Source organism: Protopterus annectens, chromosome 10.part0 (genome assembly GCF_019279795.1).
Source record: "Protopterus annectens isolate FY-2018-M chromosome 10.part0, PAN1.0, whole genome shotgun sequence".
Classification (NCBI taxonomy): domain Eukaryota; kingdom Metazoa; phylum Chordata; order Ceratodontiformes; family Protopteridae; genus Protopterus; species Protopterus annectens.
The window spans coordinates 557092913-557118743 of record NC_056744.1 but is presented as its reverse complement, the minus strand read 5'-3'; positions in this window follow the sequence as shown (position 1 = coordinate 557118743).

The following is a 25831-nucleotide window of genomic DNA, read 5'->3' as shown; positions in this document are numbered from 1 at the left end:
GAGACTTACAGACACAGGTGGACAGTGGTCTCACCTTCGATAACTACATCACCACAACAGTCAGAAAATCCTTCTATGTGACACACCTCATCACTAAGGGTTTTTCATCCAGAAAAGAGGTCATTGTCCCACTGTACTCATCCCTCATTATCCGCATTATAGAGTACAATGCCCCATTTGGTATGTACCTCACAAGACATTTGCAACAGCTGGAAAGGCCGCAGAAATACCTCACTTAAAGAATCACAGGCCTAAAGCAGATGCCCTATGCTGACCATCTTAAAAAAACTTCAGCTATACTCTGTGGCATATCGTCAATTCAGAGGAGATCCCTGCTTAACATACAAGGCCATGTCAAACCCTGAGCTGTTGGACAAGCTCCACTTAAAGAAATTCCAATCCCTCAGAGCCACACACTCGAGGGATCTAAACCTTGTCATCACAATAAACAACACACACTGGAGGGAAGGGATAGGTTCCTGACCCAGAGACTCCCCATACTCTGGAATAGACTGCCCATACATGTCAAGCAGAGCGCCTCCTTAACCCTCTTCAAAAGGAACCTTGACAATTGGATGGGAGATAGGAAATTCACCCCAGGGATCACGTCAGTTGCCCTGCTAGACAGGGGTCCAGGGAAGTAAATATTGTGGGAAGAAATATCCAGAGAATTGTTATGGCTAGGCTTGTATAGGCCCTAGGGCCGATAGCCGAGTACCAACCTATGAACCGAATGTTCAAAATACCAAAAAAAAAAAAAATGTCTAAATTTAAATGGTCGAAAATACCTGCAAACTAACACTAGTGTTACACTAGGGGGTGTGGGGATGTAGCCCCCCACTTAGTTTCATGTTATATTGTCTGCTTTTGGTTTTAAAATGTTTAGTAAAACCAAAGTAAGTGGGGGGATGAGCCCCCCACACCCCCCCTAACTATATATACTAACTCCAGGGTCACACTACAGTGGGAAAAAGAACATATTCCTTTTACTTGCAAACTAACACTAGTGTTACACTAGGGGGGTGTGGGGGCATAGCCTCCCACTTAGTTTCATGTTATATTGTCTGTTTTGGTTTTAAATTGTTTAGTAAAACCAAAGTAAGTGGGGGGCTGAGCCCCCCACATCCCCCTAACTATATATACTAACTCCAGGGTCACACTACAGTGGGGAAAATAACATATTCCTTTTACTTGCCTAGACACTACCAGTACTAATTGTCAGTCAAATGAACTGTCAGTCAAATGTCAGTCAAATGACGTGTCAGTGAAATTAAGTTTCAATCACTTGATCTGATTAAAATGTTTGTCAGTCAAATGAGCTTTCAGTCAAATGAAGGTAACCCATATATATATATATATATATATATATATATATATATATGTGTGTGTGTGTGTGTGTATATATATATATATATATATATATATATATATATATATATATATATATATTATATCTGTGTGTGTGCATGGATCTATGTAAATTGATGAAATAACATTTATGTTGACACGTATAATATCAAAATAAATTGATCAACATTATGCACATCAATGCAGTACTATGCATGTGCCAATAATTAATCTCAGCTCATGCAAATCTTTATTAAAAAAAAACCACAAAGAAAGCATTGTTTTTGCATGGGGGGGCTCCCCACACCCACTGCTATATTATAACTTTGAGATTGCACAGTTCTTGGGGAAAAGGGTATATTCCCCCTACCTGGGGGCTATCAGTCTCATTCACCTGTTGACCATCTGCTTAGTCGACCAAATTGGGTCAATTAAAGAGATGTCAACCAATGTACATTCTGACTAAGTTTTCAGGACCCATATATACATATATTTTCGTGTGTGTGTGTGTGTGTGTGTGTGTGTGTGTGTGTGTGTGTGTGTGTGTGTGTGTGTGTGTGTGTGTGTGTGTGTGTGTGTGTCTTTTTCCAGGTGGCAAAGTATCCAAGTATTGAAAGCAGAAACTTGCAAGATTCAGGTTTATGTTTTCTGATACAATCTTATATTGCTTTTTCAGAAATGGTTCAGTAATTAAAGACAGGAAAATTATACTGAGATTCAAAGACATGGTAACTGGCTTTAATAATTTGCTAGGCAACTGACATAATTCTAATTATTTTACAGGATCCAGTATGTCTTAATTTAGGATGGGGCAGCTGGCAAGCTTTACTACTTTGACGTGGATGGTCTGCTCCTCTCTTACCAAGTCTTTTGCATTCTAAATTCATTCAAAAGTCAATGTTTTTGGTTTAGTAAAGTCTAATTCAAAGCAGATTAGCAGTGTGTTCAACAAAAACTGCTCAAACCTTGTGGTCCGTGTGTAACTAGAACACATACACATATGTGCATTTGCGTAGACAGTTTCAAAACAATTTAAGCACTGTTTCTTTTCCTGGGTTTAGTGCCTATCAAGTCTTCAGAACTACTTAAAACAGTGGGGGATTCTCAGATTTGTCAAGGATGTTAGATGTCTTTATGGACTTTTCAAATGCAAGCCTTCAGTTATTTGACATCCTAAATAAAGCTTACTGTAATACCCTCAAATGTTTATAAGAAGTCTTATTCTACTTACATTACGATCATACTTAAAAAAAGTAGTAATGAGCATAAACTGAAATATATGGAAGCTGAAATCTGAATATGAACTTAAGATAGCAACTAAACCTGAAAATAACCATATATTTTTCATTAACTATATCAGGAAGTTAAGAATGAATACCCAGCAATGTTAAGAACTGTTCCATAACATAATACTGCACACTCTGACTCAAAAAGTATTGCTAATATCCTAGTTGACAAATTCAATGCAAATTTTACTCCACTCGCTGTTGTTGCTGTTCCACATACTACCACAGCAATGGCCACCCTTTTTAACTACTATGAAAGAATTACTACTAAAAACTCCTGATGCTTGCACCATCAAATTGTACCTCAAGGTATGCGAGTGAAGTGTTTACCCTCATATGGGAACACTTATCTGGATCTGCTTGCAAAATGGCAAATTATAAATCTTGAAACAAGTCGCCAATACATGAACTTGCTGATAGAATTTTTCAAGCCGGAAGAGGAAAGGATGGCAGCAATTATATCAACCAAGCAGACTGAATTGAAAGCTTAGAGCTGCATGACTCATTTCTGAATAGCCTAGAACAGCTGCAGATCAACTTGAATACTTATGAAGCGAAGCTAAGACAGCAGAAGGTTAAAAAGCTAGCCCGTGACCATCAGGATTTTGTAAGAGGCCATATCTTTGAATGGCCAAGAGGAATCCAATAGTAAGGGGCGGGGAGCTCTACCATCACATAAGGAGGAGATACTTTTTACTAGACCTAATGGAGAAGATGTTATTACTCATGTCAATTTAACTGATCTGGAACCCTCCATTCACAACCCTGCTACTCTTAACTTATCAGTACCGACCCCTAATTTTATAATATCTGAAACAGATTCAAGAGAAGCGTCCAGCAGTACAGCCATTATGGGTGCAGAAACCAGCAACAAGAATGCTTCTTTATCCCCCAATTTAGCAACTAGACCGAAAGAAGGGGCAATGCATGCACCAATAAATTGGCCCTTACTGGTTTTTGCCAAATTCAACCATTACAGGACTCAAAGAACACAGAGTCAAGAACGGAAAAGGAAGAAGCTTACACTTTAACTGGATCTGAATCAAGCTTACTAGTGAATCTTTCCAAGAAGAGTTTAAGCTCTGATATGATTTCCTTGTTAGACAAGGGCCTGAGTTTTATTCCAGCCTTACCGTCTGATATTAGTGAATTTGTAATGGATGTCAGAATGTTTTGCAGGAACCTTGCATTAAAATGTATTTTTGGACAAGCTAATGACAGTAGACAGCTACCTTACACAAAATTGAGTAGCTTTGTTCCCCCTAATCCTCCACCAGTGGAGATGTTCTTAAAATTATGTGAAGATGAAATCTTAAAGCTAAGGGGTAACACAACCAAAGGACAAGGACGTTTCTTCAATTTAACCACTAATGAAAATGAAATGCTGAAGCAGCTAAAGGAGACAGTTTGGTCATCAAGCCTGCTGATAAGGGAGGATGTATAGTGGTGATGGAAGCCATATGGTACAGGCATAAAATGTTCTCTATGCTGGATGATGAAAGAACGTATAAGAGATTAAGTTACAGTGAAGCCACGACTAAGGTAGATCATTTTCGTAGCCACCTATATGATCTATTGATAGAGACAATTATCTCACAAGAACTATATGAGTTCTTTGATTGCCCTAAACCTATGTTTCCATACATCAGCAGACTCCCCAAAATTCACAAGGACCCAGTTGATCCACCCCTACGTCCCATAGTTTCTGGAAGGGGATGGGTAACTGAACATGTTTCCATGTACGTGGAGAATGAATTAAAGAAGGCCCTTCCATTAGCAGGACTCCGGAGACTTTCTGGAAAAACTCTTTTTAGTTACCAAGGGTCTTAAAAAATATGAAGATTTGTCACTAGTGACAATGGACATCAAGAGTTTGTTTACGGTGATTCCGAATGACTATGATCTACAGGCAATAAGATCTTTCTTAGCAAGGAACAGTATGGAAGTAGAACCAATATGTTCCTTGTTGGAACTTGTATTGGAAAATAACATCTTTATGTATGAGGATTTTTTCTATTTGCAGACATGGGGTGTGGCTATGGGCACCCCATGTGCAAATAGTTACTCTAATTTGGTTCTGGCTGAGTGGGAACACAATGAACTGATACCCAGCACCTGGAAACAATATCTAGTGTACTATGGCCGTTTTGTGGATGATGTCGTCAACCTTTGGATAGGCAGCTCTACACAATTGGACCTTTTTGTCAACTTCATTAATGAGAGCACTGATTTTCTAGAGTTCGTGGTCAAACATTCTTCGGGAGACCATAGAATTTCTGAATGTAAAAATTCATCTGCACCCAGCTATAGGTATCAGTACAGGAATTCATAAAAAAGAAACCTGGAGAAATCATTATCTGCATAGGGGGAGTATGCACCCGGGACATATTTTTGATAACATCTTTGAGAATCAGATCTTAAGAACTTCAAGATTATGTACTGAGGATGAAGACTTTGTAACACAACAGAGAAATATTGAGACGCATTTAAGCAAAAGATCTTACAAAAGAAAGAATTTAAGATCGAAGCATGATCCACAGGAATTAAGGAGAGGAAAGGGATGTCCCTACTTCTCTGAACCTACATCAAGTCATCATGAGAGTCTGGATTCTAAAACTCAATCACACCAACTTAAATGTCTGTTAACATACACTGCTGACAATAAGCAAGTATGTGAAGTTATTAGGAAGTTTTGGCCGGTATTGACAACTGATGACAAAATAAGAGACATTGTAGGTGAACAGCCCAGATTCCTATATAAGAATAAGAAGAATTTGAAATGCCTCAGTTGTAACAAACATGGATGTGAAAGAAATAGGCCCAATTCTAACAGAAAGGGCACTTTCAAATGCCTAAGATGCAAAGCCTGCAACTCCATTGACAGCTCCAATACTTTTGTACATCCATACTCCAGGCAACAGTACAATTTTAATGTCTATGCTGATTGTACTAGTTCCCACATAATATACTTAGCGACTTGCTGCCAATGTAGTGCTTTCTATGTTGGCAAAACGGATCAATGTCTTAAGGAACGTATCCTTAGACATTTAAGGGACATCAAACAGAAAGATCCTAATAATGCCTTAGCAGCCCACGTAGCAGAGTATCCTTCTCATTATTTTGTATTTAAGGCCATAGAGGCAGTCTGTCAGACCACAAGAGGAGGCGATGTTCAGAATCGAGCAGAGTTAAGGGAAACATGCTGGATAATTAATTTAAGAGCGAACAGATCACCAGGCTTGAATACTATTGTGCCTTTAAAACCTGCACTTAAGAATAGAAGGAATAAGATTAGCAAGTTTACTTGAATGTTACTTCATTCATATAATGTATTCACATCCATAGCTATTAGTTTTCTCATATACAATCTTTTAGTAAAGAGAAGTACTGCCCCTTTAATTACTATGAAGGAAATTATACCTCTCTGATAGCTAGCCTCCTTTTGGTTTGCAACAAGGGCGTGGCACTGAATTAAGTGATGAATGGCTGTGATGCCTTATAAATACAAAAGCTAAACAGTCATTTTTATATGATCTGAGGAAGGCTTATTTGCCGAAAGCGCTTATTGGAAGATTGAGGACTGCTTGTTTTATGTTATATTATTTTTCTTTTTATTAAAGTTTTGATTTTACTATTAAGTTTTACTGCTGTGGTGGACTTTAGGAGTTTTTAGTAGTGTTTGCCTTTTCTTTTCCTCGTTGGTGTCCTTTACAGTGTAAGAAAGTTTCTTACTTATGAAAGAATTACTGTCTGTCCCTTGAAAAGCTTAGCATATCTCATCTATTTGGTCCAGATAACTTACCAGCTTGTCTGATTATCAATATAAAATATGGTCCAACTAAACCACTACTTAACCTTTTTATTCTAAGCCACTCCAATTGTTACATTCACGAAACCTGGAAAACAGCTATTGTAATGCTCTTCATTGTACAAGTGTGGCCCAGCAACAGACACTAATAATTGTAGACCCACTAATCTTACAAGCGACTTACATAAATCTATTTGACATATTATTTTAGACCTCATGAGTCTGGACATTGACAATCTTCTAGCCCTGGACTTTCATCAAATATGCTTTGTCAAAGGATGGTCTTCCCTATTTAACTTCATTAATTTTTGAAAATGTCAGCAAGCAGTGGATTGTGGTTACATAAAACATACAGCTTATCTGGACTTGGCCAAGGCCTTTGACACTCTTCCTCATACAAGCATTATTGACAAACTTATACATTTGAATATAAACATTTATGCTGTATGATGGATAGCAAACTGGTTACCTGACAGTACCCATATGGTTATAATCACAGATGCTACTTCAGAAAGGAAAACACTTACCATATTTTGTACTGTTTAGTGTTGGCTGTCTCCTTCACTTATCTATTCTTCAGACCCATAGGCTAACACTCCAGGCAAATAGTTGTCTAAGTTTACTAATGGCTTTAAATTTTCAAGTTATTTGATCTCTTCCTGGCTCACAGTTACTTTAACATGGGTTAGGGGTGTTAATAACTGGTGCAAAGACAATGGCCTCTAAATGTGAAAAAATGCATTAGAGATAATTTTTTCAACATGAACTGAGCACTTATTAATCATAGCAAAACATCACTTGCAATAATTATAGGGCAAACTGCAGAAAAACAAAAAAGGTTACAGCCACAGTAAGAAAAACGTCACACTATTTCCAACAGTTTACACAGTCAAAGTTGTGTAATGTCTTAAACAAGCGTTAACCACATGTACAGAAAAAACTGATCATAGTTTCCCCTCTTCAAAATTTTTACTGTCTTTACTTTGAATATTATATAGTCAATTGCTTTAAAAAATGTAAGTCATCATAAATGTCTTCTTTTAAGAATTTCCAGTATCTGAAAATAATTGCTGATGTTGTGATTACCAGATGAAGGTAATCTTTTCTCCATACAAGTAAGGACTGTTTCCTGTGACATCACGACAGCTTTTCTGATTGCATTGGAGGTGGCTGTGGGCACTTTCACCCCCCCTCCAAACTAAACGGTAATTGCAGAGCATGTGCAAATAATTAGTCTCCGCTGCCCAGCATCTCCAATATTCCTTGTTCTTTAAGTTCCTGCTCTTCCAGCATGAAGGGATTTAATGTCAAAAATGGATCTTCATAAAATGCATGAAAATGAGAGGTGTGTAGAACTCCAGATCTCTGACATCTAATATTTTTCTTCCAGTTATTTGTGAGCACTTGGGTGCTTAGCATCTCTTCCCAATTTGGTATGTCAGAGTGTCAGAGTCAACAGTTCTACCATTACAGCAGTCAAAAGCTCTGTATAGTGTTGATAGAAAGTGATCTTCAGTTGTAGATTTTTGGTGTTCCCCAGCCACCGCTTTCTCTAGCTGGGTGAAGGTTTTGTTGGTTTTGTTACCGATGTGCATCAGCTGCAGATGCTGTCACCACTAGACTACCCCCATTACTTCTTTCTTTACATTCAGCTAATTATAAGATTTGAGTTCCATCAGGTTAAATATCTTACCAAAATAGAGAACTTACTCCAATCCATTCCTTCTAGAAGATTGCATTTTCACCCATAGGTTGATTCTGGTTTGTAGCACAGCTAACCTTATCAAGAGCTTTAGTATTTTTCTTCTCATCTGTGTAGTATGGTTAATTTTGGTTAAGAAAGCTGTTTTTTCTATACAATGTCAGTAACACACGCCTTCAGTCAGACACTGTTGTAAGGAATCTAGGCATTCTTATTGCTAATTTGTTATTTTTACTATCATGTCTTCTTAGTAGTTAGGAAAGCCTTCTAGCTCACTCATCTAATTTTGAAAGCATTTCATCTAGATCTACAGAAACCTTAATGCCTCTTTACTCATACCTTCTCTGATCATTTATTGAATATAATGCCCATTTTAGACTGCACTTGTGTAAACATATCACTCAATTTGAAAGACCTCAGAGATTCCTACTTAAAAGTCGCGCCTTGTATTGCCCTCTTTGAGGCTGCAGATCACTTTTTGCTCAGCTTGTGATGACCTGCAAACTAATTGCCTAGCAATTAACTAAAAACCTATTCTATAACCATGATGCAGTAGTTTTCTTTCTTTTTTTAGTGATCTGAAAACTAGATTGTTCTATCTACTTTTCAGCATGTGTGTAGGATTTTTCTAATGCTTTTTAGACTTGCTTGATGGATAGGATAGAGCAAAAGAGAACTGAATCATCTATATATTGAATGAGGGCTAATGGATGTGCTGTTATACACATGTTTATAAGGAAAAAAAAGGGGTGGTTTTAATATATATCCTTGTGTTATGCGTAGATTATTTGCTTCCAGTGTGGACAATGCACCATTCCCGTCAGAACAATAAATTATATTACTGAACTAATTAGAGAACCACAGTAATATGCATTTGTCCAGTTGCTGATTCCCTAGTCTTGACAGTCTTGCTCTTGATGGACTGTGTCAAGTCCTCACATTGGCCTAATACTGTAATTTTTTTAATGGCTCTTTTATTATATTGCTATTACGGACACATTCTAAGTGTCTCAGTGGTCCAGGACACTTACTTGTAAAATATCTACATGCGTGCATAAATAAATGCAAGTTCCCCAACTTCATTTGTATTGCATTCTTTATGTGCTCTTCCTAATGGCCATGCCTTTCTTATAGACGTCTCTTGCCTCTCACCACTACCCTACATATCATCTCACCATTTCTACTGGAATGATGAAGATTTGTCATCTGATATTTGACAAACACTTGTTATACTGTTTGCTACAGCACTAAGCCATTCTACTGCCGGATCTATATTTGCCTGCATTGGTTAACCCACCTTCTGTTAAACTGCTGCTCCTACACAGCGGCATGCTCTCTGAATGATGTGCTTCTTCCATTACTACACAAAAAAGAGGTCCATATGCACTGAAACACATTTTAAAAAATGGTGCATTGGCAATCAGCTTTTAATCATCATCTCATAATCATAAATAAATAAAATAAAATAATAAATAAATCTCATAATCTATGTCATTAGTTAATTCCTATATTTTACAGACCTGGAATCCAGTTCTGTTACAGTATCATCATAAGTTTATAGGTGCTTATTAGGCTAATGACCACAAGGGCATTTTTAAACCTAGCCCTGCATCACAAATAACTAACAGGTTCTGGTACCCTTGATAAGTGTAAGCAGAGGCTTGGGAGGTCAAACATTTACAAGCAGAGTCCTGGGAGATTAACCATTTAGAGAATGCCTTTGTCCATTATAGACACAGGAGCCAAACCAGGAATGCATTTCCTGTTCTCCATGTTACATTTGAAATGAGCAACTCTGTTTCACATGGATGGGGAGACTGTTTTAGAGAAAGGGTAGTCTCTGAGATGAATACCTGTTTCTCCACCTGGTCCTGTTTATATCACAGGCAAAGTTTAAGTCTTTAGAATGGGTAATTCTGGTGCTGTTGGTTTTGCCAATATGCAGTTGGTCCATCAGAGAGAGTTCTAACAATGCCTTGTATGTTAAGCATAGATCTCCCCTCAACAGCCTGTAGGAGACAGAATACAGGTATAGAGCCTTGAGGCGATCTGCATAGGACATGTTACTTATGCCCTGTATTTTTTTAGTGAGGAACCTCTCTGGACGTTCCATTTGTTGGATATGCCTAGTTAGGTACATACCAAAGGGACATTATACTTAATGATAGGTCTGATGAATGACAAGTACAGTAGAACAATGATTTCCTTGGACCTAGATGCCATACCTTTGTTTATAAGTTGCTTAATATAGCATGATTACCTCACTACTATAGACACGTGATGGTCAAAGATTAGATTACTGTCTATGTCTGCCCCTAAGTCCCTGACTACTGGGTCAGCTCTAAGGGGTGTGTTGTCAATTTGATGGCCACCACGGGTGGATGACTTCCTGAAGGATACTATTATGCATTTCGTGGCATATAGTTTTAGTCCATGGCTCTGGCATAAGCTGTTTGTCTGTGTCAACCCTTCCTGGAGAACATTTGTGTCAGTTGGCAATTCAATGACAGCTCTTAATTTGCAAACATCTGCATTTTTAGTCAACCAGAGGCCGTTTACTTTAGCTTTGACATCAGACAAGTAAACGCCAAAAAAGGAGCAGTCCTATGACAGATCCCTGAGGGCTTGTGACTGTCCTCTTTTTAGAGGTGGACTCCCCAGTTCTAATGAATGCATTGTTGCTTAAAATGTTTAACCTTTTTTAATTGTGGGCTTTTTTCTCGGGGCCTCCACTGAAAATGAAAATTATCCAGCTGGACTAGCCCGGTCAACAAATGTAAAATAAAATAAATAAAAAATAAATAAATAAACTTCCTGGGTCATGTCTTTGAGTCAATTGGCAATCCACCAGATGACATAATGGCTTGTACCTAAACTCTTAAGTTCATCAACAATTCCAGAGTAGGAGGTTGTGTCAAATGCCTTAGCCAGATCAAGATAGGCAGTGTCAACCATTTTGTGCTCATCCATTGCTTTGGTGACTTTGTCAAATAAATCCACCAGGCTGAGAAGGCATGACCTGCCCTTGATAAAACCAAATTGAGTTGGGTCCAATATCTGGAGGTTTCCTGTGTTATTATTGATCATTTCTATGATAATTATTTAAATGGCTTTGCATATGAGACTACTGAGGCTTGTGGGTCTGTAATTTCCAGGTCTGTAGATGGCCCACCTTTGTGCAGAGAGACGACTGTTGCTGTTCTCCTTTCATGAAGCATAAATCTACAACTAAATATCAATTCCAGAGGGCCTGATAGATAATGTTTAATGCTATGTAAAAGGCATCCTGGGATATTATCTGAGCCCATTGATGCAGTGTTCTTGGCTTTAGAGAGAGCATTAAGGACCTATTCTCTCATGTTAGCAAGGGAAGTTATATTTGAGAGTATTTCCTGAGGGAAGGTTGATGGGGAGGGTGGGGTAAAGTTGGACCTGAATTTGTTTGCCAGTAGGTTTGCTACATCTTCTGGCTCAGTATAGGTGGCTCCATTTGAAATGAACTCTGCATACAATTGTGTGTTGCCTTGAGGCTGCAAACATAGCTAAAGAATGCCTTGTGGTTGTCCTTGGCTTTGTAGGCTAAATTTACCTCACATTTGCCTTTGGTAGTCCTTATTTGTCCTCTGAGTTCTTTATTTAGTTTGATGAAAGTGGCGGGTGCTGCACCTCCTAATTTTTGCCCTGATATTTTTCTTCCTGCTATAAAGCCTATTTATGTTGTAATTCCACCAGGATGGCTTGTTTTTGAGTTAGTTTTGTTTTGGTGGGTACAGCTACCTTTATACTTTAACATGCTTGTATAGGGTTTCTGTGAACATTTCTGCATAGGCAGCAATATTCTCAGGTTTTATGGGGGCTTGACATTTTGCTAGGTTATCACTTAATACTAGAAAATTAGCCTTAGAATTCCTCCGGAATATTCCAAGGTTAGCTGGGGTTCCGGGTTTTATTTTTACTTCAAAGGAGACCACTTTGTGGTATGACCTTACCAGAGAAGACATTAAACTAGGGGGTGTGCAGCACTCTCCCATATTAGTGGAGACCAGATCCAGTATGGCTGCACTCCTTGTTGGTGTATTGACAATCTGGTCCAGGGAGTTTGTGTTTACAAAATTCAGGAATCTCTGTGCCTGTACATTTGGTGTTGTATATAAATCCCAGTATAGTATATGGTATGGGTGTCTTGGGTCATAGAGGAGGACCTAGCTTGCAAGGAAGTGGCATTAGAGTTTTCCTATGGTGATTTGAATGTGGAGAAGCTCAAGTGCATTGTTCTGTTTGATTAGCCTTGATGTATATATATATTTTATGTAAATCAGGACACCTCCACCTTTAGTCCCTGCCTATGTAGTAGCTGGTCTAAATGTGTCGTTGGTATTATATCCTTGCACAGTCGGTGTGCAGTCTGTGGCTTTAAACCATGTCTCACTGACTTCACAGATGTCAGCTTTCTCTACAGTGAAGAAAGCTTCTAGACAGTAGAGCTTTTTGTTTAGACTGCTAGCACTGAGCAGTAACACCTTTAGATTTTCTTGGTTTTGATTTATGTTGGAAGTTCTCTGAGTTTGGCAATGCCTAAAAAGGGCACTATGATGAAGGATGATGTTTTAGCAAATATTAGAGGAGAGAGTTGCAGACCATCCCTGGCAAAGTAGCTCTGTCTGTTAACTGTCTTCTTCCATGCTTACAGATATTGCACCCCCATAGAATGACACCAGACTCCAGGCCAATTATTAAAGTCAGTAATCTTTTGTTCATATTGTGGCATCATCCTTGGAGAAGGAAAAATGCTGCTCAATGCTGCTCAGTGCTAGGCTCATACCAGCCTAGGACACATATTCTGAGAACTTCATCATGTCTCTCTTCATATAGTCTAGGGAGGTATGTCTCAAGTCAATTACACCCACATGGACTATGACTGAATCATATTGGTACTTGTGGTTGAATGACCTGAATGCATGTGCAATATGGCAGTCCCTGGTGTAACATAAGCAACTGACTGTGACTTTCCCCTTACTCAGCGTGGTGAGAGGGACATCAGTGTGTCTCACAATGGAGTCTCCAATGACTAGAATGTTGGATTCTGTGGTGACTTGCCTTATGGGCTTAGAAGCATTGGCTCCATGAGATGTGGCTATATGTGTTGATGTGGGTGTTGTTTTGAAAGAGTGCATTTGGGGCTGCTGAGGGTATTTGTTATGTGTACTTTTTCTAAGAGGTCTATGTGTTTTAGGAAGGTTACATTTAAGTGCCTCAGCATATTTGGGTCTATGTGTCTGCTTTGAATTGTGAGTGATGGGTGCAGTGTGTGTACTTCTGACAACCTTATTGACATTAGGAGTGCTTTTATGTACATCTCTCTCACACCATATCAGTTTGTTTGAGAATTAACTGGTTGTCAGTAAATATGAGGCAATACATTGCCTCAGGATGCCCATATCTACCAAGCTGGAAACAGAGATAGTGGGAAAGTTAATTTCTATGTTGATTAGACAGTTGGAGTGAGAATATTAAGTAATGTTAGGAGTATCCGGTTTGTAACTCTGGGGGCAGTGTTTTTCATGGCAAACTAGTTGTCCTTTGTACAGCTAGGTATTTGTGAAATTTCAGTGGAGATTTTACAGGAAAAATGTCAACTCAAGGTGTCTGTGGCTATACAGGGGACTTTCAAACACTTGACAGGAAAGTAATAAGTGGAACCTGATGATTTATTGAAAAAAGTATTTAGTCAGATATTCTGAAATTAGAAGCAAATCAAGCAGTATTTACTGAAAATAAAGAATTAGCTTGTCAAGTATAAGGAAACAAGGGGGGGGGTGTCACCTGAAAAGTTACATGACTACTACTAGTGTTGATCTCACCACAGCTTCACTCTCTTGGGATACAATAATCATTTGCTTCTTCTCTCACCAGAAACAAAACAGTTGCACCAATCCTAAAATGAGAAGCAGGCCACAACCTGTTGGGTGATGCACAGTCTTGTCCCAGATGATATAAGGATCTGTAGGCTTGCTGTAGCCTTTTTCTGGTAGACCCCTTGAAGAGTAACCAAATCATTTAGGAAGGTCAAGCATAGACACTAATTTCCAAATTAGAAAGAGTTAGGAATCTATACACTCTGCTCCTTCTCTCAATGGGACCAAAACAGAAGCACTAATCCCAAGATGAATACTGAGAGGCAGAATGTGGGATCTCCAATAATTGGTGGTCTTGGAGTAGATATTGCAGATTTTTAAGGTAATATGGAAAAATGGGTTGATATCCTAAGAGCTCCAGTGTGCACTAAGCAGTTAGATATGAAAGAGAGGGTAACTTAAGCTTTAGCTATGTAAGTGGAGAGCCAGTAATTTTAAAGGAGTAAGATAGATTGAAAGGGGGTGGGTGTTTTCTATTCCAGTTCTATGGAATATAATGGGATGGCCAATACATTTAAATAGTCGATGGGGAGTGATTTTACAAAATGATAATTTTGTTCTTACTTATTATAAGCAATGAAAGAGGAGACTGAAGGATATATGTGGTCAAAGTAACATAAGGGCAGGTAACTACAAAGACAGAAGAGTCTGCTGTTAAAATGATCTTATTAAAGTGCAGGACATAGGCAGTGTAATAAACATACAGTGCAACTAAAATCAAAGGATAACTTACATGACACCTGAAGGTTCAGGAACTGATGTCCAAGACTGCATGTTTATAAACAGTATATGTAGAAATGAACAACATAATTGCCCTATTTCTTTCACTTGTTAGTCAGCTATATGTCTGGCTGTTAACACTGCTTTATTAACTTCATACATGATTGATATTTATAATAAACATATATACTTCTGCCATCTTATAAAGCTATAACTAAAAATGATTACTAATTTAAAAGCAATGATAGTTAGCATGTGGTAGACCCCGTGCACTGTTTTATTTCCAATTTAAATTTATGTTAAGAGTTTGGCACCATTTTTGATGCAATCATCTAATACAGATTAACTGTTTGGCATTTGTCAATAGTGTTATGAACTTTGTCAAACAAAAGATATTCATACTAAAGTAAAAGTATTGCTACAAAGCTAGCTGAGTTTTATATCTTGTTTTTTTTTTTTTTTTTTTGTTAACATTGCATGACTACAAGTAATTAAACCAGTGAACACATAGGAACAACTAATGACATCTGCAAAATTAAAAACTGCAAATGTAATGCTGACTACAGCATTGATAACAATAAAGATGCACACCTGCGAACTGATTTGACTTTTAACAGGAACTGGGAAGGGTGCCAGACCATCAGAAAGTGGTGCTTGCTGTCAAATATTGCACTAAATTCATTACTAGAATTAGGGAAAATGAAGAGTGAAAACAGAGAGAGAAAAATAAAAACAAGAAGATTTATTAGTTGGCTAAAATGATCCCTATAAACTAGTTAGAATGGTGCATTTAACACAGGGAGATACAAAACACTACTTGGCTTAGTTTTCATAACTCTGTTGGGATATCCAGAATTATGTGTTCTTCATTACCATTTCATCTCAGTGGTGTACATACATAGAAGTAATGTGGATGGACCACAAAGGCTATGATATGGAACTTGATTACGCAAGACATAAATAGTAAAACATATTTCTATATGTAACTGTGATTTCTCTACAGACTATCACAATGCATTGTTTTGATGTAGGACTTATTTGCTGCTTAAATGTCACTGCCTAACCAAACCAAGTCTCAGTAAATATACACTGAAGTAAGTAAAGGTAGTAAGAATATTATGAAAGTGGATATCTGGATGGGAACATTGCAGAACACAAAGGAGCGCATTTTTTTTTTTCAAAACTTATTCTTAAAAATGGGATGATCACTCGGTGTTCTGAAGATGGGGAATTAATGTAAACAGAGATGCAAAGAAAAATAAAGGCACCTATCTGAGGTCCAAAATCCATGTGCTATCAGAAAAGGTAAAAAAAATCACCCAACCATAATATATTTCCACTTGCTAATAAATAAGTGACATGCTGATCATGCTGATGTTGACACTGTAAGCCACACATGTTTTTATTTTTATTTATTTTATTTTTATTTTATATTTGTTGACCGGGCTAGTCTAGCTGGATACATGTCCATTTTCAGTATAGGCCCGGGGAGAAAAGCTCCAAGCATAAGTAAATTACGGAATACAATAATTAAAAAATGACTAGATTCAAATACATCAGAGAGCAAAAATGTTTGGAAAAAAATAAAAATTGTTTTTGTGAACAACAGTACAGAGTCTTTGGATAGGTTTAAGAAACAATCAAGTACAAAGTCTTTCGTAGGTTTAAGAAACAATCAAGTACAAAGTCTTTCATAGGTTTAAGAAACAATCAAGTACAAAGTCTTTCATAGGTTTAAGAAACAATCAAGTACAAAGTCTTTCATAGGTTTAAGAAACAATCAAGTACAGAGTCTTTGCATAGGTTTACGAAACAGTCAAGTACAAAGTCTTTCATAGGTTTAAGAAACAATCAAGCACAAAGTCTTTCGTAGGTTTAAGAAACAATCAAGTACAAAGTCTTTCGTAGGTTTAAGAAACAATCAAGTACAAAGTCTTTCGTAGGTTTAAGAAACAATCAAGTACAAAGTCTTTCATAGGTTTAAGAAACAATCAAGCACAAAGTCTTTCGTAGGTTTAAGAAACAATCAAGTACAAAGTCTTTCATAGGTTTAAGAAACTATCAAGTACAAAGTCTTTCATAGGTTTAAGAAACAATCAAGTACAAAGTCTTTCATAGGTTTAAGAAACAGTCAAGTACAAAGTCTTTCGTAGGTTTAAGAAACAATCAAGTACAAAGTCTTTCATAGGTTTAAGAAACTAACAAGTACAAAGTCTTTCATAGGTTTAAGAAACAGTCAAGTACAAAGTCTTTCATAGGTTTAAGAAACTATCAAGTACAAAGTCTTTCATAGGTTTAAGAAACAATCAAGTACAAAGTCTTTCATAGGTTTAAGATACAATCAAGCACACATTTACACAATATTTGAAAATTATCATTCATCAAGTCAAAGAAGGAGAAAATGAAAAGGCAGAAAAACACAAGTACTAGTATAAGGTTAGCTTCTATTGATTAATGCTGCAGAGGGGCCATAGCCCAGGAGGAAGGGGTATAGCAAGAAGAAAAAAAATAAGTGGATAAGTAAGATTCAGTCTGGTTTAATTTACTTATTTTTGTTTCAGAGTTTTTGGAAGGGAAATTATACTGACTTTGTATAAACAACATTCTGTGCTTATTGTGCAGAGGTAGAGAAACATACAAATGGAAATATTAAAATATACACAGTACACCTATGGAGAAAGTATATGTAAATGCGTCTGAATATTTGTTTGGACAGCAATTCATTATGCAATAAATGAAAACTTCATTTCAAATATTTCAGTCAAACAACTACTGCATTCATAGTAGGTAACACTGTGGGCAGTGGTGTTCCTAAGTGCAGTAAGCATGGCCTCTTTATATATGCACAATACTATACAGTTGAACTGGCTTCAGACTAAAGACATGCCACATGTGAAAAGTGTATCCTCCATATAACTCATGTGTGTGTGTGTGTGTGGGGTGTCTGTGTGTCTTTATATCTGTGAGTGGATGTATCTTTCTGTGGGTGTTAGTTTGATCAGCTTTTAAAATCTCAGTGTGCTCTGTGATGCATAAATGGGAAGTCACAAAATAATTGCATTTAAGTAAAATATTGTGTTAAGTGTCTTTCAGTAACCAATTAATGAAAATCTTTTGGCAAATGATAAAAGTAAAAAGAAGCATACCTTTATCTATCTTATGAATGCTATATCTCTATCTATCTGTCTCTCTATCTATATAACTATCTGTCTGGCTATAATTTTCTCAGAACAGAAAATTCCAGTAGCAAGTCATCTCCAAATGAGTACATGTATAATTTCATATATAAAATAATAAATATAGTGGGATTTTTGAGACCACAAGCCAGAAACACACACAGATGGTTTTATATTAAACCTTGAGAGACATTTAAGGGATGTTATTTCAAGAAGATATGGAATGCTGCACAGAAACCAGGTTATAACCAGCTGAAATCAGAGTGCATAATAATTAGTGCTACTGCTAAGTGACAGATTCCTAAAGGAGAAGGTTAGAGAGAGTCTCAGTGAACTAAAAAGGAACCATATTAATTGGAAGAGACTTCTACAAACTGTGTTGGAGAAATTGTTATCCTGTGTTTATGAAGCTTTTCTACTGTGGGAAGGAAGTAAATTACCTGTGTGATAAAGTGTACGAAAAGTTAGAGGTACTAGATTTGTCTTTATGTTCCTTACAAACTGAACTGTTTTTGAAAAAAAAAAAAAACAGTATGATAGTGTGTCAGAAAGCAAGTACCTAAATTGTGAATGTGTCTGCATTCACTACTTGGAGTGTTTCCTGCTGGAAAAATTGTTCACAAGATACACGTATCCTAAGGGATGCTGTTTGCCAAGTAAAAGTGAACCTTATTTTATTTTGTCCCAGTAAATAAGGGACGGATATTGAAATCTATAAAGATGGCAATCTATCTTCCTGGTTCATACTGAGCAATGTTACTGTACTGGTAGCCTGCAATGGCAGAAGTATAGCTTATTATAAATTGTGAAGCACTGTCTTTCCAATAGTAGCTACGAAGCAAATCACACTGCCTTAAGTGGCTTCCCCTCCCTGAGAAAGTCATGCAAAACTGCCAAGTAAAGCTCTGTTACAAACATACATAAATAAATAAATAAATGCATAAAATAAATACATAAATAACTCACTATTTTCTGAATGCTATATACTGTGAATTACGCTTGATGTCAACAGTGCTTGCTATCTCCAGAGAAATATATAGTTACCCAGCATCTGAATGACAGTTATACTTTTCTGAACAGAGTACTTAAGGTTTTCCTTGCCACATTTAAGCAGAGAGTCTGTAAGAAACATAAGATGACCCCAAGAGTACGATAATCACTGAACTCGGTTTTATGATATACATGGCAAAGAATGATATATTGATAAATATTACTTTATTCCTTTATTTTTCTAGCAAAGTGGTATTTAAAAACGGTTATTGAAATGTTACTAAACAAACCTGTGCATAGTGAAATTACTAGCCTACTGAAAGTAATGCATTTAAAAATCAGTTGCAGTACAAAGTATGTGGTCTGGAACACTGCTGTATTTCTGAGTTTTGTACAATACATATCTTTCTCTTCAGATTGTGCTTTGAACTGAAGCTTAAACACTGTTGGTCTGAGAAATGTTCATGCATCATGTGGGACGTCTTCTTCTTTCGGCTGCTCCCGTTAGGGGTTGCCACAGTGGATCATCTGTTTCCATGTCTTCCTGTCCTCTGCATCTTGCTCTGTCACACCAACCACCTGCATGTCCTCTCTCACCACATCCATAAACCTTATCTTAGGCCTTCCCCTTTTTCTGTTACCTTGGCAGCTTCATCCTTAGCATATTTTTCCCAATATACTCTGTATCCCTCCTCAGCACATGTCCAAACCAACGTAATCTTGCCTATCTGGCTTTGTCTCCAAACCTTCCAACCTGGGCTAACCCTCTAATATACTTATTCCTAATCCTGTCCACCCTCGTCACACCCAGTGCAAATCTTAACATCTTCAACTCAGCCACATCAAGCTCTGACTCCTGCCTTTTTGTCAATGCCACTGTCTCCAACCCATATAACATAGCTGGTCTCACTACCCTCTTGTAGACCTTCCCTTTCACTCTTACTGGTACTCATCTGTCAAAACCCGCACCATCCTGCCTGTACTCTCTTCTTCACCTCTCTTCCACACTCACCATTACTCTGAACTGTTGATCCCAAGTATTTAAACTCATCCACCTTCACCACCTCTACTCCCTGCATCTTCACCATTCTTCTATCCTCCCTCACATTCACACATATATATTCTGTCTTAGTCCTGCTGACCTTCATTCCTCTTCTCTCTAGAGCATATCTCCACCTCTCCAGGTTCTCCTCCACCTGTTCCCTACTCTCACTACAGATCACAATGTCATCTGCAAACATCATAGTCCACTGGGACTCCTGTCTGATCTCGTCTGTCAACCTGTCCATCACCATTGCAAATAAGAAAGGGAGTTTTGTACAATACAAACCTTTCTCTTCAGATTGCACTTTGAACTGAAGCTTAAACACTGTTGGTCTGAGAAATGTTCATGCATCATGTGGGACAGTGATCAGAAACAGTTAAAAACACTCTTCACGAGAGCAAACTCAGTAAAATTTCAGATTTTTTTTTTTTTAGTTACCATTGAATATTGTGGCAAGGTAAATGTGGTGCACTGGCAAGAAAAGTTCTACTGAGTATGTTATGCTTTGTATAGAAGAGTAAGCCCAGCCTGGTGAGAAGTGAAAAAAAGATGATGCAGTGTATAAAACCAAGTTGAGTGTAAGAGGAGGAACTTTACACAGAACAAGTTGCTACCATTTGATATTTGAAATTGTTTCTCACTAGTGAAGTAAAATAAACTGTATGAGAAGCCTAAATAGAAAACAACATCTACCTAAGTGTTAAGTTGTTCAAATTACTAACAATCTGCTGTATCTACAAAAGAACAATAAATATTTCTTGCCCAGACAAGGATTTGTCTAGTAATAACAGGTAGGTTGTTGGTCCTAATGAAAGTAAAAGAATAAGAAGTTATGTACCTACCATAACGTTCCATGTTAGTTGTCTTCTCTCGCCTTCTTTCTTGCTTGATGGGTTCGGAGCCGATCCTCGGCTCTGACTCGGCACTTGCTAAGCTCGAGAGTCACTTTTACCAGCTTGAGGCAGCCCCATATCCCATGATGCAAGGCGGTAAGTACCCAGATCTCGTTTGATGACAAAGGGCAATAGCACCAAGCATAAATACTTCCCAAAGGAAGAAAGAAAGCCTACAGGATGAAAGAAGGACCAGTTCTGAATGGTCTTCAGCATAACAATCTCTTGTAGAAAGGTCTGTCCAGGCCTGGGGAAGGAGGGAGGGTCACAAGAAAGAGAGAAGACAACTAACATGGAGCGTTATGGTAGGTACATAACTTCTTAATGTTAAGTTGTCAATCTCGCCTTCATTCTTGCTTGATGGGACCGCGTCCCTAGCACCTCTATCCCGGGTGGCTAAACGGAACAGACTCTTGAGGACTGTAGAGCCCAAACTGGCTCTGTCCCTGGAGGCCAAGTCCAATTTGTAATGGGAAACAAAAGTATGAGGAGTGGCCCAAGTGGCCGCTGCACAAATAGTGTCTAAAGGAAGTCTAGCTTGAAAGGCTGTAGAAGTAGCTAAGCTCCTAGTTGAATGTGCTTTAGGTTTTGAGCACAGCTGTTTTCCCCTGAGCAGATAAATTTCAGAGATGACAGAAGAAAGCCATCTAGATAAAGTCACTTTAGAGACAGGAAGGCCTTTCCTGTTATCCGCATAGGAAACAAAGAGTTGATCGGATTTCCTAAATTGTTTATTTCTGTCCAAATAATATCTGAGTTGGTGGTGGACATCAAGATAATGTAATTTTTGTTCCGATCTGTTTGAATAGTTTGGAAAAAATACAGGAGATCAATGGATTGATTCAAATTAGCCTTTGAAGCGACCTTAGGCAAAAGGTCGGATTAGTTCTCAATGATACTCTGTCCTTGTGAAAGACCAAATAGGGGTCGAACCGAAGAGCATGAAGTTCAGACACCCTCCTGGCCGATGTAATAGCTACTAGGAATAATGTTTTCCAAGAAAGAAATTTTAGGGAGCAAGAAACAGCTGGCTCGAAGGCGGGAAGAATCAAGGATGTCAGCACTAAATTTAGATCCCATTGAGGAGGAGGATTCCTGATTGGAGGCTTTAGCAGGAAAATTCCTTTCAAGAAAGCTTTACAAAGCCTATGGGACATGATATTGTGATCTGCGATCCCGACATGAAAGTTCGAGATAGCAGCCAGTTGAACTCTAACTGTGGAAGAAGAGGAGCCTGCATGAAAAATCTCTGCTAAGAAGTCCAAAACTGCCTGAACTGGGGCAGTGAAGGGATCGATATTCTTGGCTTTAGCCCAATAAGAGAAATGTTTCCATTTGCTTGTATAAATCCTCCTGGTAAAGGATTTTAAAGAAGCTACTATGATGTCTCTAACAGGGTTAGAGATCAAAGGAAGCCTAGCTAAGGAAGGAAGTGGAGCAACCATGCTGAGAGGTTGAGAGAAGGGATAGACCGGTGCAGCTGACCGGATTGGTGAACCAGAAGATCTGGCACTGGGTCCAGATGCCATGGCTGCACCAAAAGGTGACGATGGAGGAACGGAAACCAAATTTGTCGAGGCCAATAAGGAGCAATGAGAATCATTTTGGCTCTCAAAACGGTAGCTTTCTGGATAACCTGAGGGATTAGAGGAAAAGGAGGAAAAGCATAAAGAAGTCCCTGGGGCCAATCCTGGGTCAGAGCGTCTCTGGGGGGATGGCCTGACAGAGGGAAGAGAGAGAAGAAGTCTGGGCATTTGCTGTTTTGGGGAGTAGCAAAAAGATCGCAACATGGGCAACCCCATTCCAGAAAAATCTCCTCCACTATAGATTGCTTGAGAGACCACTCGTGAGGCATGAGAATAGCTCTGCTCAATCTGTCCGCTAAAATGTTGGTTTTCCCAGGGATGTGCATTGCTACCAGAAACTGATGAGAGGAGATCGCTCATTGCCACAGTCTGAGCGCTTCTCGACACAAGGGGTAGGACTTGGTTCCGCCCTGTTTGTTGATATACCAAACTACAGACATGTTGTCTGTGTGGACTGCAATTGTCCCTACAGGAAGAGAGTCGTTGAGGGCTTGCAACGTTAAAAGCACTGCTCTCATCTCTAGGACATTTATGTGCAGGTGGTACTCGAACGGTTGCCACGTCCCATGAACCTTCCTGTCCTGATAATGCCCCCCCACCCGATCAGGGAGGCATCCGTGGTGACAGTGGCTACCGGGATGGGGTACAAAGTGTCTGCCTTGGTGAATCTGGGGAGAAGTGATCCACCAAGCAAGATGATTTTTGCAAATCAGTGTCACCAGAATGTGGTGACGCATTGGAAGTTGTTGGTAAGACCACTGAGTGAACAACATCCACTGAAGAAGGCGCATGTAGAAGCGAGCCAGGGGAAGAAGAGTAATGGCCGCAGCCATGAGACCTAATACTTTTAGAACCATTCTGGCCTGTACCTTCTTGTTGGCTAGAATGATCCTGACATGACTTTGAATGTCTAAAACTCTTTGGTCTGTAAGGGTAGCTGACATCTGAACAGTGTTTAAGTTTGCGCCTATGAAAGTAATAGACTGGCAGGGCAATAAGGATGACCTTTCGAAGTTGATCGAGATGCCCAAATGAGAACAAAGATTTATTGTGTAATCCCTGGCTTGAACAAGCTGATGCCTGGTGGTGGCTGACAGGAGCCAGTCGTCGAGATACGGAAACACCTGGAATCCTTGACATCTCAGGTGAGCCGTGACCACTGCCATGCATTTGGTGAACACCCTGGGGGCTGTGGTGAGACCAAAGGGCAGGGCTCTGAACTGGAAATGACTGGACCCCAGCCGAAAGCGGAGAAATCTCCTGGAGCATCTGTGAATTTTTATGTGATAGTACGCATCCTGAAGATCTATTGAGCACATCCAGTTGTCCTTCTGCAAGAAGGGTAGAATCGACTGAAGAGTGACCATTCGGAATCTTGTCTTCCTCACAGACTTGTTGAGTCTGCTGAGCTCCAATATTGGTCTCCAGTCTCCCGTCTTTTTGGAGACCAAAAAGAACCTTGAGTAAATTCCGGGCTCTGAATGGTCTGTTGTAACTGGCTGAATGGCTCTTTTTTGCAGTAGTTTTGAGACTTCCAACTCTGCAATTTCCCTTAGACCGGGTGGTACGTCTGGGAGGGAATTTGAGGGATAGAAAGGACTTTCCTCGAAAGGAATTATGTAACCCTCGGATATGATCGACTGTACCCATCTGTCTTGAGTGAGAGAACGCCAGGCTTCTGGGTACAGTGATAGTCTTCCCCCCGACTGCCTCCAAGGAGGGACAGCCGGGCAACATCTCAGGGATGCTGGAAGGGCTTGTCAGAGAGACTCTCTGTTTCCCTGGTTTTGTGGACCCCTCTGCCTCTAGAGCCGCGTCTGTTGTTGTTACCCCCTCTGCCTCTAGGGGTAAACTGACCACGTGAATCCGGCGTGACTCCTTGGGATTTACGGAACCACATTTTGCCACCCTTCTGTCCTTTGGGATAAGGTCTAGAAGGGGTGGAAAACGGACTCCTCTGGCAGAAAGAGTTTTGCCGTCCTGCTCACACCTGGTCAACATTTCCTTCACTTGAGGGCCAAACAAAGCTGACCCATCAAAGGGAGAGTTTGTGAAGGACGCCTTAAAGGGATCTGCAAAATTACATAGTCGCATCCAGGCTTGGCGTCTAAGAGCCACACCTGTACCTGCGGCCCTACTCGCTCCATCAGCAGCATATGATATAAGCCGCATGGAGGAGTTTGCAATGGAGTTAAGGGTTCCTAGCTGCAAAGCAATTTTTTCCTGAGCCGCCGCAGCTGTAGGATCCTGCACAACTTCACCTAGCTCCTTAAGGATATCCCTTTGGAGTCTGGTGAAGTGACAAAGATAGTTCAGCGAACAAATAGCAAAGGTCGCTGAAGAAAACATCCACTTACCATATCTATCCATGGTCCTAGAGTCCTTATTAGGAGGATGGACAGGTACGGAAGGATCTGCAAGTTCCTTCTTGGTGGCAGCCGCCACCACCATGGCATCAGCGGGGACACCTTTTGTAAGGAATTGCTTGTCCGACGGGGCAGTAATAAATTTAGAAGGCCTCCTAGGGACAGGCTCTACAGAGTCAGGAGCAGTCCACGCCTTTCGAGCAATAACCTGCATAAGGGCGTCGAAGGCGGAGACACCCAGGAGGTGGAGGGCCGAGATCCAAATGCCTCCAGGTATACTGACTCATCCTCAGAGGGATTGTTGGTGGGCCAGTTTCCCCTCTGTCTAAGGAGTTCTAGGATGTCTGAGAAGGAGACATCCTCAGAGGGGGATCTTGGGGATCCTTCTGACTCATCTAAGTCAGTATCCGAAGTGATAGACTCGGGGGAGTCTACATGTTTCCTCTTACAAGTCCTCTTCCGTGGAGGATCACCCGACAATTCAGGAGAATCCTCAGAAGAGGGGAATATTCCCAGTGGGGAAACCTGAGGCGGAGGATCTCTGGATCCGGGAGCAAGAGAAGTGGCAGAGATGTCAACAGGCACTATAGAGGGAGGAGCTAAGGGAACAGACTGCTGGCTGAGTCCATAGGCCAGCACACTTTTCATCACCTTGAAGGCTCCCCTCCCAGGGAGGCCCGAGAGAACCCGCTCCGTAGAGCTAGGAATTCCAGGACCCACCGAAAAGGAAGGCTCCGAGGCAGATGTCGGAGCCGAGCTCACCAAGGCCGAGGCTCCAAGGGGAAGAGCGGGGTCGGACAAGGGTCCGATGCCACTCACCCCCTCGGAGGAGACCAGGGAAGCCCGGCCACCGAATCCCTCTAAGGAAGGTCTCAAAGAGGAGATAAGAGTAGAGGCTGAAGGAGCAGAAGGGGGTATCTGTCCCTCAGCCGTAGCAGAAACAATTCCCGAAGACTCCAACTCCAAACTCTGGGGTAGAGTCGAAGGAGGAACTGCA